Raw genomic sequence first — 15,685 nt, 5'->3', positions numbered from 1 at the left:
ATCTTTCTACTCTTCTCCCTTCATAATGACCCCGCTAATTAATTCCCTAATAGTAGCCCCCTGCTTCAAAGTGGCACTGTGCCTTGTTTGGGGTGAAAATTGAATAAAAAAAAACAAAAAAAAAAAACAAACTAATTTTGATGAACTAAAAAAAAAAATTTATATAAAAATATATGGAGAGCTGAACAAGACTTGAAAAAGTTATAAAAGTATTTAAAAATATTAAAAAATGATAAAAATCTGAAAAACCTACAATTATGATGGCTACACTCTTTTATATATATTACATTTTCACCCCAAACAAGGTACATTGCCACTTTTATTTAGGGGGCTACCATCAGGGACATAAGCTGCAGGTGTACTATGTACAAGATGTCTGGTCACATTGCACTTGAACTTCTGCATGTCAGTACAGTTCGGAAAGCATAATCCTGGAAGGGAGTTCTAAAGTCTAGCATTTCTGCGGAAAAAACTACTGGATTAGAAAGCTCTCTTACATCTAGGGATCTCTATTTTATATTTAGCTGCTAATCGGGTTTGTCGAGGTTATTTACGTCGAGGGGGTACAAGTGTTTGCAGTTCGTCAGAGCATTCATCATAAAATACTTATAGAACAGGTAGAGGGATGCAGTATTTTGTTGATGGGATAGAGGCTGAAGCTTAGATTACAGTTCAGGACCGATCAGGTTGGCGACTCTCTTTTGAACCTTGTCTAGGAGCGAGAGACTAGTAGCAGATGCACCAACCCAAATGTGACAACAATACTCCATACATGGGCGAATGGTGGCCTTATAGAGGTACAAGATACTTTCGGGAGTCAGTAGTTTTCTAGCACGGTAGTGAGAGCCTACCTTCTTCGCAGCAGTCTTGGCAATTCTCTCAATGTAATTGTTCCAACTCATGTTCCCTGTGAACGTTAGGCCGAGGAGTTTAAAGGAAGTAGTTTCAGATAATGAGCCTTTGGCCATTGCTATTGGTGGTAGAGAAGGTTTCTTATAATTATTGAAGGAAACAAGTTTAGTCTTGGCAGCATTGAATGTGACCATCCATTTTTGTCCCAATTCCACTACAGATTGGCGGTATTCCTCTAGTGTTTCTGCCATTCCCTTAGATATGTGTTCGTTTGTTTTCCCATCGTGTCTGTTATAGAGCGTGGTGTCATCAGCATATATACCCATCTCAGAGACAGGAAGGTCATTTATGAATATTAGGAATAACAGAAGTCCAAGGATCCACCCCTGAGGTACTCCCGCATTTATATCATATTGTTTAGATGTACGACCGTCGAGGACAACGTATATTTTTCTCTTGCTTAAGAAGAATTTGATTATGTTAAGTATTCTTCCAGTGACACTGTGGAACGGGCTGGCCTAAATCCATATTGATTGTCGGTCAGAAGTTTAGCAGCTGTAAGGTGATGGACTAGAGCTTGGTTAATTATGGACTCAAATATTTAGGCGAACGGTGGGAAAAGGCTAATGGGGCGATAATTTAATGGGTTAGTTCTTTCTTCAGAATTCTTGAAAACCACAGAAGCAGTTTTCCAGCTGGCAGGAAAGGAAGATTCGTTAAGACATTTATTGTATAGTTTGCTGAGAACTGGAACTACCTTCGTTTTTTTTTTTTTTTTTTTATATATAGCACAACCGGAATGAAATCAAATCCACATGCTTTTACAGGGTGTCCAAAAAGTCACTGAAGGGTTAAAAATCTTTGTCATTTAATAATTGATGATTATTTTTTCTGTATTTCATATATTTTACTGCTAATATTTTGGAAATTAATTCTGGATAAGTATAGCATTGAACAACGGCATCTATGGCGAGAAACAGCGTGGAGTTTCTCAGGCAATGCTTTAGAGACAAAATTATCTCTCATTATGGCAGTGTCAAATGGCCACCACGTTCCTCAGATTTTACTAGCCGCCGACTTTTTCTTGTGGGTATATTTTAAAGAAAGAGTCTATGTTAACAAACCATAAATCCTGCAAGAATTGAAGGAAAACACCAGGAACGAAATAAGGGAGTTAAATCGCAATCCAGAAATTCTTCAATCTGTCATGAATAATGTTTTTGAAAGAGCACAAATATGCGAAAAATCGGCAAAATTTAAAAGACATTTTTTATAAATAAAGATTGATTAAATTTTGCATTTAAAAAACATCCCAATGTCTTAGTCAGATTGTGTTAAAGGTAAATTTTCAGATTAGGTCCACCTCCACAATTTTCTTTTAAATGACGACTTTTATAGGTTTTCGACTATGCTGAATAGGAAAATCGCATTAAAATTTTGCAGAAATAAGTAGTTATCGAGATATAAAAAGTTGTATTATGCATTGTATTCTTTGGCGGCCATCTTTTTTACGCGCGTGCACGCGCGCCATAAACAAATCTACTCATCTATGACTGACTGCAGCAGCAGTGCAGCACTGCACGCGCGTGAAAAAAGATGGCCGCCAAAGAATACAATACATAATATGATATTTTATATCTCGATAACTAATTATTTCTGCAAAATTTCAATGCGATTTTCGTATTCAGCATAGTCGAAAACCTATAAAAGTCGTCATTTAAAAGAGAATTGTGGAGGTGGACCTAATCTGAAAATTTACCTTTTTTTTTTTAATTTAATATCGATTACTCAAGTTTCAGATTACAAAAAAAAATTACCTAATCTAAAAAAATACCGTGTTAAAATTACGGAAAGATATTTTAAAAAATACAAAAATCTATTTAAGTTCAAATTCCTGCAGTGACCTTTTGGACACGCTGTGTGTGTGTGTGTGTGTGTGTGTGTGTGTGTGTGTGTGTGTGTATATATATATGTATATATGTGTGTATATACATATACATATACATACATACATATATATATATATATATATATATATATATAACAACAATAACAAAATTTATATATATATATATATATATATATATATATATATATATATATATATATATATATATATATATTAGTGTTGTAGAATTATTATAGTAAATAATTATGTCAGGACCTTTAAGAAACTCGTTTCTTATCGTTGAGCACTTTCAGTTGAATTGAAGTCGGCCAATTTCGCTCTTATGCGCAAATCATCATATAATGATTAGATCACTCTGACAGACGTTAAAAAAGCATTTAAAAAATAAATGTTGCGGTTAACGGTAGCGGAGTGGATTGGGTCTTTGCTAATGAAGACAGGAACGGCTTCTGTCGCCGGGTTCGAATCTACTGGTGTTAATTGTGACACCCTCCCTGCACTGATGATTCCCGAAAGGATGAAACACTAGTCTTTAGGTATTTAATAATTATTTACAGTAAATAATTATATATATATATATATATATATATATATATATATATATATATATATATATAATTATTTAAATAATATATATATATAATTAGTTACAGTAAATAATTATATATATATATATAGTGGAGATGGTAATTAATAAAAACTGAAGAAAGTGCTAGAGAGAGAGAGAGAGAGAGAGAGAGGGAGAGAGAGACACACAGAGAGAGAGAGAGAGAGAGAGAGAGAGAGAGAGGGAGAGAGAGAGAGAGAGAGAGAGAGAGAGAGAGAGAGAGAGAGAGAGTAAATGAAACCATATTGTTTAAAGCAAAATCATCCTAAGAGACCATATGTAAAATTAACCCGTTTTATTCCGTTGCCTTCAGGAAACTTGTTGCCAAGCCGAATTTCTTTTGCGTTCTTGTTCTTCAAATAAGAAAATTTCTAAAGAATTTAGGTCGTTGTATGGGGAAGAACTGGTCTGGTCGTTCGGTGGATCTGTGACAAAAAAAAAAAGAAAAAAAGAAATCTGGAACTAGTGTCACTTTGGGGTCAACCTCGAAAGCAAAACCCCTAGGGAAATCAGAGGAGGAGAGTAAAAATAAACAAACTAAATCTTAGCTTACTCTATTCTTTTCTCTTGGTGTTTAGGGGTCGGGGCTCGGGGTGGGGATCTGATAGGAGAGCAAGAAAAAAACATGGTTTGTTCAAAATCGTCCCTAACAGATTTAGGGTTTGTATAACTGTACACATAGATTCGAAAAAGTTGTCAAAAAACAAATATATAACAAATAAATGTTATCAAAGGCAAGATAAGTTACTTTTCTACCAAACTGGATATATTTTTTGTGTTTTCATTCAATTTAACATGTTTATTCAGCTCGAAAAGCATGCAGTGTTTACCGATGTATTGGAAAATTCAAAATGGCGCCCGACTCTCTCTTTAACACGGAAAGTTTGAGAAAACGTGTTATAAATAATAAACTAGACAAAATACTATTAAAACCCCACAGAATATATGTCAACTTATGTCACGGTAACATATATTGAGCGAATTTCTAACAGTATTTTGTCTAGTTTATTATTTATTACACCTTTTTCCGAACTTACCGTGTTAAAGAGAGAGTCGGGCGCCATTTTGAATTTTCCAATACATCGGTAAACACTGTATGCTTTTCGAGCTGAATAAACATGTTACATTGAATAAAAACACAAAAAATATATCCAGTTTGGTAGAAAAGTAACTTATCTTGCCTTTGATAACATTTATTTGTTATATATTTGTTTTTTGACAACTTTTTTGAATCTATGTGTACAGTAATACAAACTCCAGGTTTACATTTAATAAAACCAAGTTTAGCATTTTTATTAAAAGCAAAAATTAAATTTATATAGTTTATCAGCAAAGTTACCCGGTGTTGTCCGGGTTGTGGAGGAGTAGCATCATATGCGGAGGAGTTGGGCTCCCTCTACCGTGCTAGAAAACTTAGACACTTTTTACTATAAACAAACCGAAAAAGCGATCAAGAAATAAATATATAACACATGAATGTTACGAAAGGCATAATAAGTTACTCTTCTACCTATACGGATAATTTTTTAGTATTTTTACTTATTTTAAAGCGTTTTTTTTATTCAAAGCACAAATAGTGTCGAGTTGCTAAGTTAGAACAACAATAAAATGGCCACTATGATGTTGTCTTCTTTGGAATCTCGATGATGACTCAAAAATAAAAATAAAACCGAATACTGATAGAAATAAAACCAACAAATGTTGCGGTGAGAGTTATTGGGTTAATTTCTATCAGTATTTCGTTTAATTTTTTTATTTTTGAATCATTATCGAGATTCCAAAGGCGACAACCTCATATCTGACATTTTGATGTCGTTCTAACTTTAGCAATTAAGCACTACTTTTAGTTTAAATAATAAAAAGACGCTTTAAAATAAGTTAAAAAACACACAAAAAACTTATCCAGGTAAGTAGAAGAGTAACTAATGTTGCCTTTAGTGACATTTATTTGATATATATTTGTTTTTTTATTTTTTTGCTGTTTATAGTAAAAAAAAAAAAAAAAAATGCGCGAAGACATGTCCTGTAACATTACACCCAACACGTTGTAGACTCAGTCGCACAGGAGACAAAGAATAGGAAAGAGGAAAGTAATTCAACTGTTTCAGATTTAAGAAAAAACCTTTATTCACCATTCTCCCGCCACGCGTGATTTCTCATTGTGGCTGTGACGTTACTTACGTCTCTTATGTGATTGTCCTTCTTTTGTACATTCTTTTCCTTTTTCCTTACTGTGACGTCATTTCGCACAGGCTCGGTATTTGCATATAGGCGCGATACGCGTGTCCGCGCTCTGTTACATGTCAGACTCGGGAATCTGCACGGAATTTTGAACGAAACCTTTTATTTAATCCACGGGAGTAGTGTGCTCTCATTCATTTCTCAATTGTTTGGTTGAGTGTTGCACGCACATGGCATAGTGGATAAAGTAGATGGTAAAATTTGTTGTACGTTATTTTCTTCTGCAGGTTGAAGGTTTAATTCTTAATACTGGTGACAAAAATACAATTGCGATTTACTTAGAACTTTTACACAGTCATGGCTGACGGAACAAGAACATGCTACCTCCATGGAATAGACAAAGGGCTCCGTTCGAAACTCCGTGCGGTATATCTATTTCGACAGAAACATTCCCCGAGTTCGACAAAATACACCTGAAGATATAACTTCCGACTTTCTTTAGGTATAAATTGTCGAAGTCAGAAATCTTTCTGTCTGTAACGTTACACACGTTTACATATGTGTTAACATGTAACCACTCGGTAGTCACACGTTGTAGACTCAGTCGCAAAGGAGACAAAGAATAGGAAAGAAGAAAGAACTTCAACTGTTTCAGGTCTAAGAAAATACCTTTATTTCCTATTCTCCCGCCACGCGTGACTTCTCGTGACGTTATGCTAGAAACCCACCCAACAAATGTCACTGTAGCATTAGGTACGGGCAAAAATGGACGAATAAACATAGGGGGACCTAGTTTTGAAAACCGATTTATCATAATTTTTCTGAAGGCTTCCGACTACTTTTTGATTGTATTTGAAAGATAAAAGACTAAATTTAATCCCCCCCCCCAAAAAAAAACAAAAACAAAATGAAAAATGCTTTCACGGTGAGCTAATCAATTCGGCTAAATTTTGAAGTTAAATACATTCATTGTAAAAATCCTTTAGTTTTTTGTGTCTATTTCAATGATAATTAGTAAGGTAAAGTCCTAAGATATTGAATTAAAAAAAAAAAAAAACACCTTGTTTGTTCAAAAAATTGCTTAATATGCCTAAAAGCATCGAGGGATTCTGCCCTTCGTAAAATCGCAACAAATGGAAGTTTTGTAAACATCGATTATATGGAAGCCCCAAATCTGAGAGTCGAAAGACTGTCTGTAAATGACGTCATGTAATTAAAAGGGAAGTAGAGGGGTGCTGGTTTTTTCCCCCGACGTGCATCCGTATATTCCTATCCTGAACATTTTTATCATTTTTACTATTTTTAAATTTAATTATTTTTCTATGTTCCTGTTTTTAAATTATTTTTTTATTTTTATTTTTTTATTTTTTTACACGGTGGTCACCACTTATCAAGGCCCGGAAGCCACTCAGGGATAAGGGTTATTGCAAGTACAGTACGTTAGTGTGGAGATTTAATGAAGTGTTTACTTAAGGGGGCGGTTCATTAGGAATTTGTTAACGTTGGACTTGAAGACATCCAAGTTGTAGTCAGGTGGGAAGCAGGCAGACGGAACAGAGTTCCACAGGCGTGCAGTTCTAAGAAAGAAGCTTTGTTCATGGAATCCACGTTTTTATTTATTTTTCAAGATTATATAACAATTATGTTACGTCGAAAGTTTCACATTCATACAAGTTAGGAAAATATTAAAATCTCACATATAAAAATTATGCGAAACCTGTAATCTAAAAAAAACAAAAAAAAAAAAACTTAGAAATATTTTTGCTATTATAATTTTTTTTGTGTGTGAAAATATTAAATAAACAATGCTTAATTCAATTATAATATCGGTAGTTCGAGAAATTAATTTTTCTTTGAGTTATATCGAATTCATTAATACGGACTTTAGGGGCTTTTTTTCGTAATGTTCCTGTAAAGATAAAATATATTTTGAATTGTTATAATTTGCGATGCTTTATTTTCATAAAAAAGCATAAATAAATTAATGCATTTTTTTTTACAACTGAAAACCATGACTTCAGTAAAGGTATTTTTTGTTTAAAAAATTTTCACTAAGATATTAAATAAAAATAATGGGTCAATATATTCCGTCATCATTATTTGATAAATACTGAAAATTTCATTAAAATTATTTAATTTCCTGATTTTTAGTGAATTTTTTAGTAAAAGGAGGAGTCAAAATGTTTATACATTTTGAGCATCGGCATTCATTTTGCACATACATAATAACATTTACTGGGTGGGTTTCTAACACCATTTTGTTTTATTTCTTATTTTGAAATGATTATCAAGTCTTCAAAGACATCGTGACCATCTTTCCTTGTTCGCCGACAGCCTTCAACATTACTCTTCTTTTTTTTTTTATTTTTTTTATTACATTTTCACCACAAACAAGGCACATTGCCACTTTGATGTAAGGGGCTACTATCAGAGACATAAGGTACAGGGGTACTATGTGGGGAGTTGGGCAGCAAGATGTTGGTTCACGTTACACTTGAACTTCTGCATGTCAGTACAGTTGGGGAAGCAGGAACCCGGAAGGGAATTCCAAAGTCTAGCGGTTCTGGGGAAGAAACTACTGGAGTAGAAGGCTCTCTTATATCTAGGGGTATCTACTGTGAAGGGGTGTGATTTTGCTGCTTGTCGGGTTTGTCGAGGGTATTTACGTCGAGGGGGGCACAAGTGCTTACAGTTCGTCAGAGCATTCACCGTTAAAGTACTTGTAGAACAGGCAGAGGAATGCTACATTTCGTCGATGTGACAGAGGCTGAAGCTTAGATGACAGTTCAGGACCTATCAGATTTGCGACTCTCTTTTGAACCTTGTCTAGGAGTGAGAGACTAGGTGTGTCAGAAATTTCGTGAAAAATAGTGAATAATTCCACCCCGTCTTTCCAAGCTTATACCTCCTCGAAAAATGTAATTGAAGCCCTAATCTTTTTTCAATTAAAGGAGCAAGGACCAATGTTTCATTAAAAAAAAAAAATAAATAAATAAAAAAACAAACAACGTGTTTTTTTAAAAGGTTTTAAACTTCGGACTTTACAGGTAAATTTCTAAAATACACTACTTTTTTTGTTTTAAATTTGAATATATTATTTATTGACCTTTTCTCTTCAATTTGTGATATATAACACTTTGGTGAGTAAATTAATTATTTACTTTTTAATAGACATTTCAAAATGGGAGGCGTGAATTATTCGACCCCCCGTCTTTCCAAGCTTATAACTACTCGAAAAATGTAATTCAAGCCCTAATTTTTTTTTCAATTAAAGGAGCAAGGACCAAGGTTTCATTAAAAAAAAACAAAACAACGTGGTTAAAAAAAGAAAAGGTTTTAAACTTTGAACTTTACAGGTAAATTTCTAAAAAACACTACTTTTTTTGTTTTAAATTTGAATATATTATTTATTGACCTTTTCTCTTCAATTTGTGATATATAAAACTTTGGTGAGTAAATTAATTATTTACTTTTTAATAGACACTTGAAAATGGGGGGGTGAATTAAAAAAAAACGTTTGTCTAAAATATTATATTCGGTTTATTGAAAAGAGCATAAAATTTCACATTGACCCTGAAAATATCATAAAAATAGAATCAATAGAAAAATTTTGATAGATTTTTTAAGTTTAAAAATTGAAAAATATTGAGTACGTAAAATTCATTAGCTTTTTAAAAAATAAAAAAAAATATTTCTATTACTTTTAAAACGACTTTATTAGTTTATTTTGGAAGTATAATCCATAAAGAAAATAAACAACCCACTTTTAAAAGAGAAATTACGAGTTTTTTTATATTTTATTCGCAGTTTCGTGTTAGGGGTGTCAAAAATTCCTACAAAAATTCTGATACACCTAGCCGAGAGACTAGTAGCAGATGCACCAGCCCAAATATGACAACAATACTCCATACATGGACGAATGGTGGCCTTATAGAGGTACAGGATACTTTCGGGCGTTAATAGCTTTCTTTTCGAACCAAATAAACGTTTTACATTAAATAAAAACATTAAAAACTTATCTTAGGTAGAAAGGTAACTTATCTTGCCTTTGAAAACATTTATTTGTTATATATTTATTTATTTTTTATTTACAACTTTTTTTGAATCTATGTGTATAGTAAAACAAACACGAAGTTCTTTTTTTTTTTTTTTTTTTTTTGAATGTGATTTCATTCATTGGTCACTTCATACAGCGATCAACATCGAACTGCGTTTAGTGACCTCTTCATGACCCCGTCATCAGCCCGCTCACTCTCTGTTGTCAGATCCGGTTCAAGTATATTCTCTATATGGAAATAAGATTCGGCATTCTCAGCCAATGGGGAAACAAGGTTACAAGTCTATGGAAGCATTTAATATTTGATTAAGCCCCCTAACCCTAACCAATCCCTTGAGTAAGGAGAAAGAACATTATAGTAAATAAACATGTCTTTTTTCCTCAACTGACTCAAACCAAAAACCAATTATTTTAGTTCTTTCTTTCTCTCGAACCAAAGCTATTCTGAAAACTTTACTTTATCTCGTAGCTAAGAAAACTTCCATATAAGGCGAGAGATGGGGCTTGTTCGAAAGCGACACATCGTAATGTAAACGGTTGTTTAAAAATTATTTTTTCTTTTTAATTTAAATTTTAATTTTTGAAATGGGTTTGTATTACTGTACACATAGATTCGAAAAAGTTGTCACAAAACAAATATATAACAAATAAATGTTATCAAAGGCAAGATAAGTTAATTTTCTACCTAACTGGATATGTTTTCAGTATTTATATTTAATGTAACATGTTTATTCAGCTCGAAAAACATACGGTGTTTACCGATGTATTGGAAAATTCAAAATGGCGTCCGACTCTCTCTTTAACACCATAAGTTTGGGAAAAGGTCCTATAAATATAAAACTAGACAAAATACTGTTAGAAACTCGCTCAATATATATTACCGTTACACAGGTTGACATATATTTGGTGTTTTTTTAATAGTATTTTGTCTAGTTTATTATTTATAACACCTTTTCTCAAACTTACCGTGTTAAAGAGAGAGTCGGGCGCCATTTTGAATTTTCCAATACATCGGTAAACAATGTATGTTTTTTGAGCTGAATAAACACGTTACATTGAATAAAAACACGAAAAATATATCCAGTTTGGTAGAAAAGTAACTTATCTTGCTTTTGAGAACATTTATTTGTTATATATATTTGTTTTTTTGACAACTTTTTCGAATCTATGTGTACAGTAATACAAACCCCAAATATATAACAAATAAATGTTATCAAAGGCAAGGTAAGTTAATTCTCTTCCTAACTGGATATGTTTTTAGTATTTATATTTAATGTAACATGTTTATTCAGCTCTAAAAACATACAGTGTTTACCAATGTATTGGAAATTTTAAAATGGCAGCCGACTCTTTCTTTGAGGCGGTAAGTTTGGGAAAATGAGTTATAAATAAAAAAACAGACAAAATACTGTTAGAAACTCGCTCAATATATGTTACCGTGACATAGGCTGACATATATTCGGCGGGGTTTTAACAGTATTTTGAGTGTTTGTTGTATTTATAACTTTTTTCCAAACTTACCGTCTCCGAGAGAGAGAGTCGGGCGACATTTTGAATTTTCAAATACATCGGTAAATACTGTATGTTTTTCGAGCTGAATAAACATGTTACATTAAATATAAACACTAAAAACATATCCAGTTGGGTAGAAAAGTAACTTATCTTGCCTTTAATAACATTTATTTGTTCTATATTTGTTTGTGACAACTTTTTCGAATTTATGTGTACAGTAAAACAAACTCTTTGAAACGAAGAAAATATTGGTGTTCATCTAGAAATCAGCATAATTACAAAAAAAATAAATAAATAAAAAAAGAAAGAAAAGAAAGAAAGAAGAAAGAAAAAAAAACAGAAATATCTTTATGATGTACGTACTCGTCACTGAACGAAAATATCATATTCCAAAAATTACGTAAATTGATCAAGTAGTTTCACACACACACACACACACACACACACACACACACACACACACACACACACACACACACATGTATATAAATAGCGTAACGAAAACATATGAAAGGTATTTGCAGCTTCTCTTCCAATTTTCGGATTTTAATCATGTCAAACCACACTTTATTTCCTTTTGATGGATTGATTGTTGCTATTTTTTTCTGATGAATTAAGGGCATAATATATTCACTGATTCATATAATAATTAAGTGATTGATTTTGCGTTACGAAACAGATACTGTCAAGAATTGTAAATATCAGCTGAATTAAAGGAATAAATTATAAGATGGTCAACATCATAATTTTTGGAATATAGTTTTTTGTTATTTATTCAGTATATTGCACTGTAATTACATTGAGCTTCTTAAATAAGGATTGGTATATATTATAAGAATATATATATATATATATATATATATATATATATATATATATATATATATATATATATATAACTACTTCATTTACTCACACAAATTTAATATACGAAAGTATAGATTTATGTGTAAGTATTAACTTCAAAAGTGCTCAATACGTAGGTAGAGCTAGTTAGTAATTTATAAAATATATATGGCGATTAAGCTACACTGAATATTCTGCGTTTCATCCACTGTAGGATTCGTCAGGCTTATGCGCATAAGCCTGACGAATCCTACAGTGGATGAAACGCAGAATATTCAGTGTAGCTTAATCGCCATATATATTTTATATATATATATATATATATATATATATATATATATATATATATATATATATATATATATATATATATATATATATATATATATATATATCGTCTTGGAAGTTTTTTAGCCTTTTAAACTATATAAAAAAACTTATTCAATTTTATATATTTTTTTATCATTCGTTGAAAAACCATTTAGTCAGTAAGTCATTTAATCATCTGTAATCGTTGTATCAACTTGCTTTCTCGAATTCACAATAAAGTTAATTTAAAGAATCATCAGTTGTTTAACATGAAACACATTTTCGAGGGATATATATATATATATATATATATATATATATATATATATATATATATATATATATATATATATGTATAAAGTAAAATAGAATAAAATAAAATAAAATAAATAATAACGAGAAATATTTTTATGATGTACCTACACGTCACGGAAAGAAAATAACACATTCCAAAAATCACGTAAATTTATCAAGTATTTTTTATATACACAGGGTGACACAAAAAATGGTCATCACTTAAACTTGACTAACTTTTGAAATAATTAATCAATTTTTTTTTAGTTTTCAGATTTACCAGAGAAAAAGGGTTCTACTTAATTTGACTTTCGAGATGCCATGGGTTTGATCAACCTCAATAGTAAAGACTGTGGACGACTGGACGACTGAAATCAGCAAGAACACCCCATAACGTTGTTGTAGTTAAAGATTCTTTAGTCCGCAGCCCAAACAAGTCTGTGTTTTTTTTTTTTGTTTTTTTTTTTTAGTACAGACTTGAAACTTTGGAAGTGTCGGATTCAAACTTTGGAGGTGTTCACCTAATGTCACTGAAATTTTGTGTCGATTTTAATAAATATTTTGGAAGTTATTCGATTTTTGGTGATAACTGTTTTTTTTGTGTGTCATCCTGTAGATAGAACATTTGGGTTTGTATTACTGTACACATAGATTCGAAAAAGTTGTCAAAAAACAAATATATAACAAATAAATGTTATCAAAGGCAAGATAAGTTACTTTTCTACCTAACTGGATATATTTTTCGTGTTTTTATTCAATGTAACATGTTTATTTAGCTCGAAAACCATACAGTGTTTACCGATGTATTGGAACATTCAAGATGGAGTCTGATTCTCTCTTTAACACGGTAAGTTTGGGAAAAGATGTTATAAATAAAAAACCGGATAAAATACTGTTAAAAACTCGCTCAATACATGTTACTGTGATATAGGTTGACATATATTCGGCGGGTTTTTAATAGTATTTTGTATAGTTTTTATTTATAACACCTTTTTCAAACTTACGGTGTTAAAGAGGGTGTGAGACGCCATCTTGAATTTTCGAATACATCGGTAAACACTGTATGTTTTTCGAGCTGAATAAACATGTTACATTGAATAAAAACACAAAAAATATATCCAGTTAGGTAGAAAAGTAACTTATATTGCCTTTGATAACATTTATTTGTTATATATTTGTTTTTTGACAACTTTTTCGAATCTATGTGTACAGTAATACAAACCCGAACATTTTTTGTCGATTTACTATTAATTGTAGCAATTATATGACTGATTTTGATCTCTGCATCTCTCGGTTCCTAATAAAATTTGATTTTTTTAGTTAAACCAAAAACTATTTAATCTACCCGATTTTTGGAATATGACATTATCGTTCAGGTTCGTGCATCATAAAGATTTTTCTGTAATTTTGTTTTTGTTAATTAGGTTGAATTCGAAACAAGCACGAAAATATTATATTTTGGTAAGTGTTACTGCCGTAATCGACATAAATTATTTAGTGAGTATGTACATATCAAAAAAAAAAAAAAAAAAAAAGGGTAAAAAGAACCCACCCTCCAACAACAAACAGAAATGATAAATAATTGTTACCAAAGACTAAAGTAGATGGCCATCTTTACAATTACTGTTTCCTCTTCACTTCCGTTTACTCATTCGTTTTTAATGGATTTTTTTTATAGTACCTTTTATTGAACTATTAGCTAAGAGTACGCAATAAGTAAATGATAAAGTCCCAGTTCATTTACGGTCGCCACTCCCACGGGTCAATGGGTAGAACTCCCGGCTATTAATGCGGTGGTTCTAGGTTCAATATGCGGTTTGGGAGAGCTGCCAGTCTAGCCGCACTGATGAGTTGTGGTACAACGAAGCAGTACTCTATGTAGATGACTACATACATATATTTTTTTTTTACATAGGCATCACCACTTACCAAGGCCAAGAGACCACTCGAGGATAAGGGTTAAGAGTGTACAGTAGTCAATTGGACAATATAGTAATCGTTAGTAATGTAAATTTGTTAACTTATGTGGAATGGCGCATCAAGAACTTGTTTACATTGGACTTGAAGACAACCATATTGTAGTCAGCTGGAAAGCAGGAAAACGGAAGACGATTCCACAGGCGTGCAGTTCTAAGAAAGAAGCTTTGTTCATGGAATCTACGTTTAGGTTTAGGCACAAATAAAGAGTGGGGGAATTATTGACAGTGTTTTCAGCTAGACGGTTGTTTCTTGTGAGAATTTGGCGAGGGGGGCCATAGATTGAAGCTCAGTCGACCACTCTCCATGAAAATAACGATAAAACAAAGACGTGCATGTATATATATATATATATATATATATATATAGAGAGAGAGAGAGAGAGAGAGAGAGGGAGAGAGTGAGAGAGAGTGAGAGAATGAGAGAGAGAGAGAGACAGACAGACAGAGAAACCGAGAGAGAATAAGAAGATAAAATGTAACGTTAGATAGGAACTTTATTATATTATCAATTTAATGCATGTATGTATGTATGTATGTGTGTATGTATGTATGCAGCGGGAGACCAGTACCCGCATTAAGCTGGTCTGCAGTTTGATTTATGCTGGCTATCTTGCTCTTGCTTGTTGCTGGATCTCAACATTTTGAACTTAGAGAGAGAGAGACTTAGCTGTCGTACAAAGCTAAGACTCTGTAACATCATCTGTGTATAGATACTCCCTCAGGCATTTGGGCTTATGGACTTTAAGTGTCTGAGGGAGTGGCACTCGTCTGACAAGATGTTGCAATCATCATGTATGTACGTATGTATATATGTATGTATGTATGTATGTATGTACGTATGTATATATGTATGTATGTATGTATGTATGTATGTATGTATGTATGCATGTATGTCTGCCTAAAACTTTCGACAGAGGCGACGGATTTTCACAAGATCGATATCATTTTGAAGCCTGATCCTTAGGACGACAAATATCGAAAAATTGGCTAAAAAACCTGGACACTTTCTACAGGAAGGGGTCGCTTTTTTCGCCGATATTTTCGAAAGTCATCCTCTCTTTTCGATTGACAAGCCTTAATTTAAACATTCATCACTTCCTGTTTGGCAATAAGTGCAACAGCAAAGACGTCACGTTTTT

The sequence above is a fragment of the Euprymna scolopes genome, chromosome 20, assembly GCF_053919585.1.
Source record: "Euprymna scolopes isolate OS-2025 chromosome 20, ASM5391958v1, whole genome shotgun sequence".
NCBI classification, from domain to species: Eukaryota; Metazoa; Mollusca; class Cephalopoda; order Sepiida; family Sepiolidae; genus Euprymna; species Euprymna scolopes.
The sequence above is the reverse complement of the archived record's forward strand: the minus strand, read 5'-3'. Positions refer to the sequence as shown.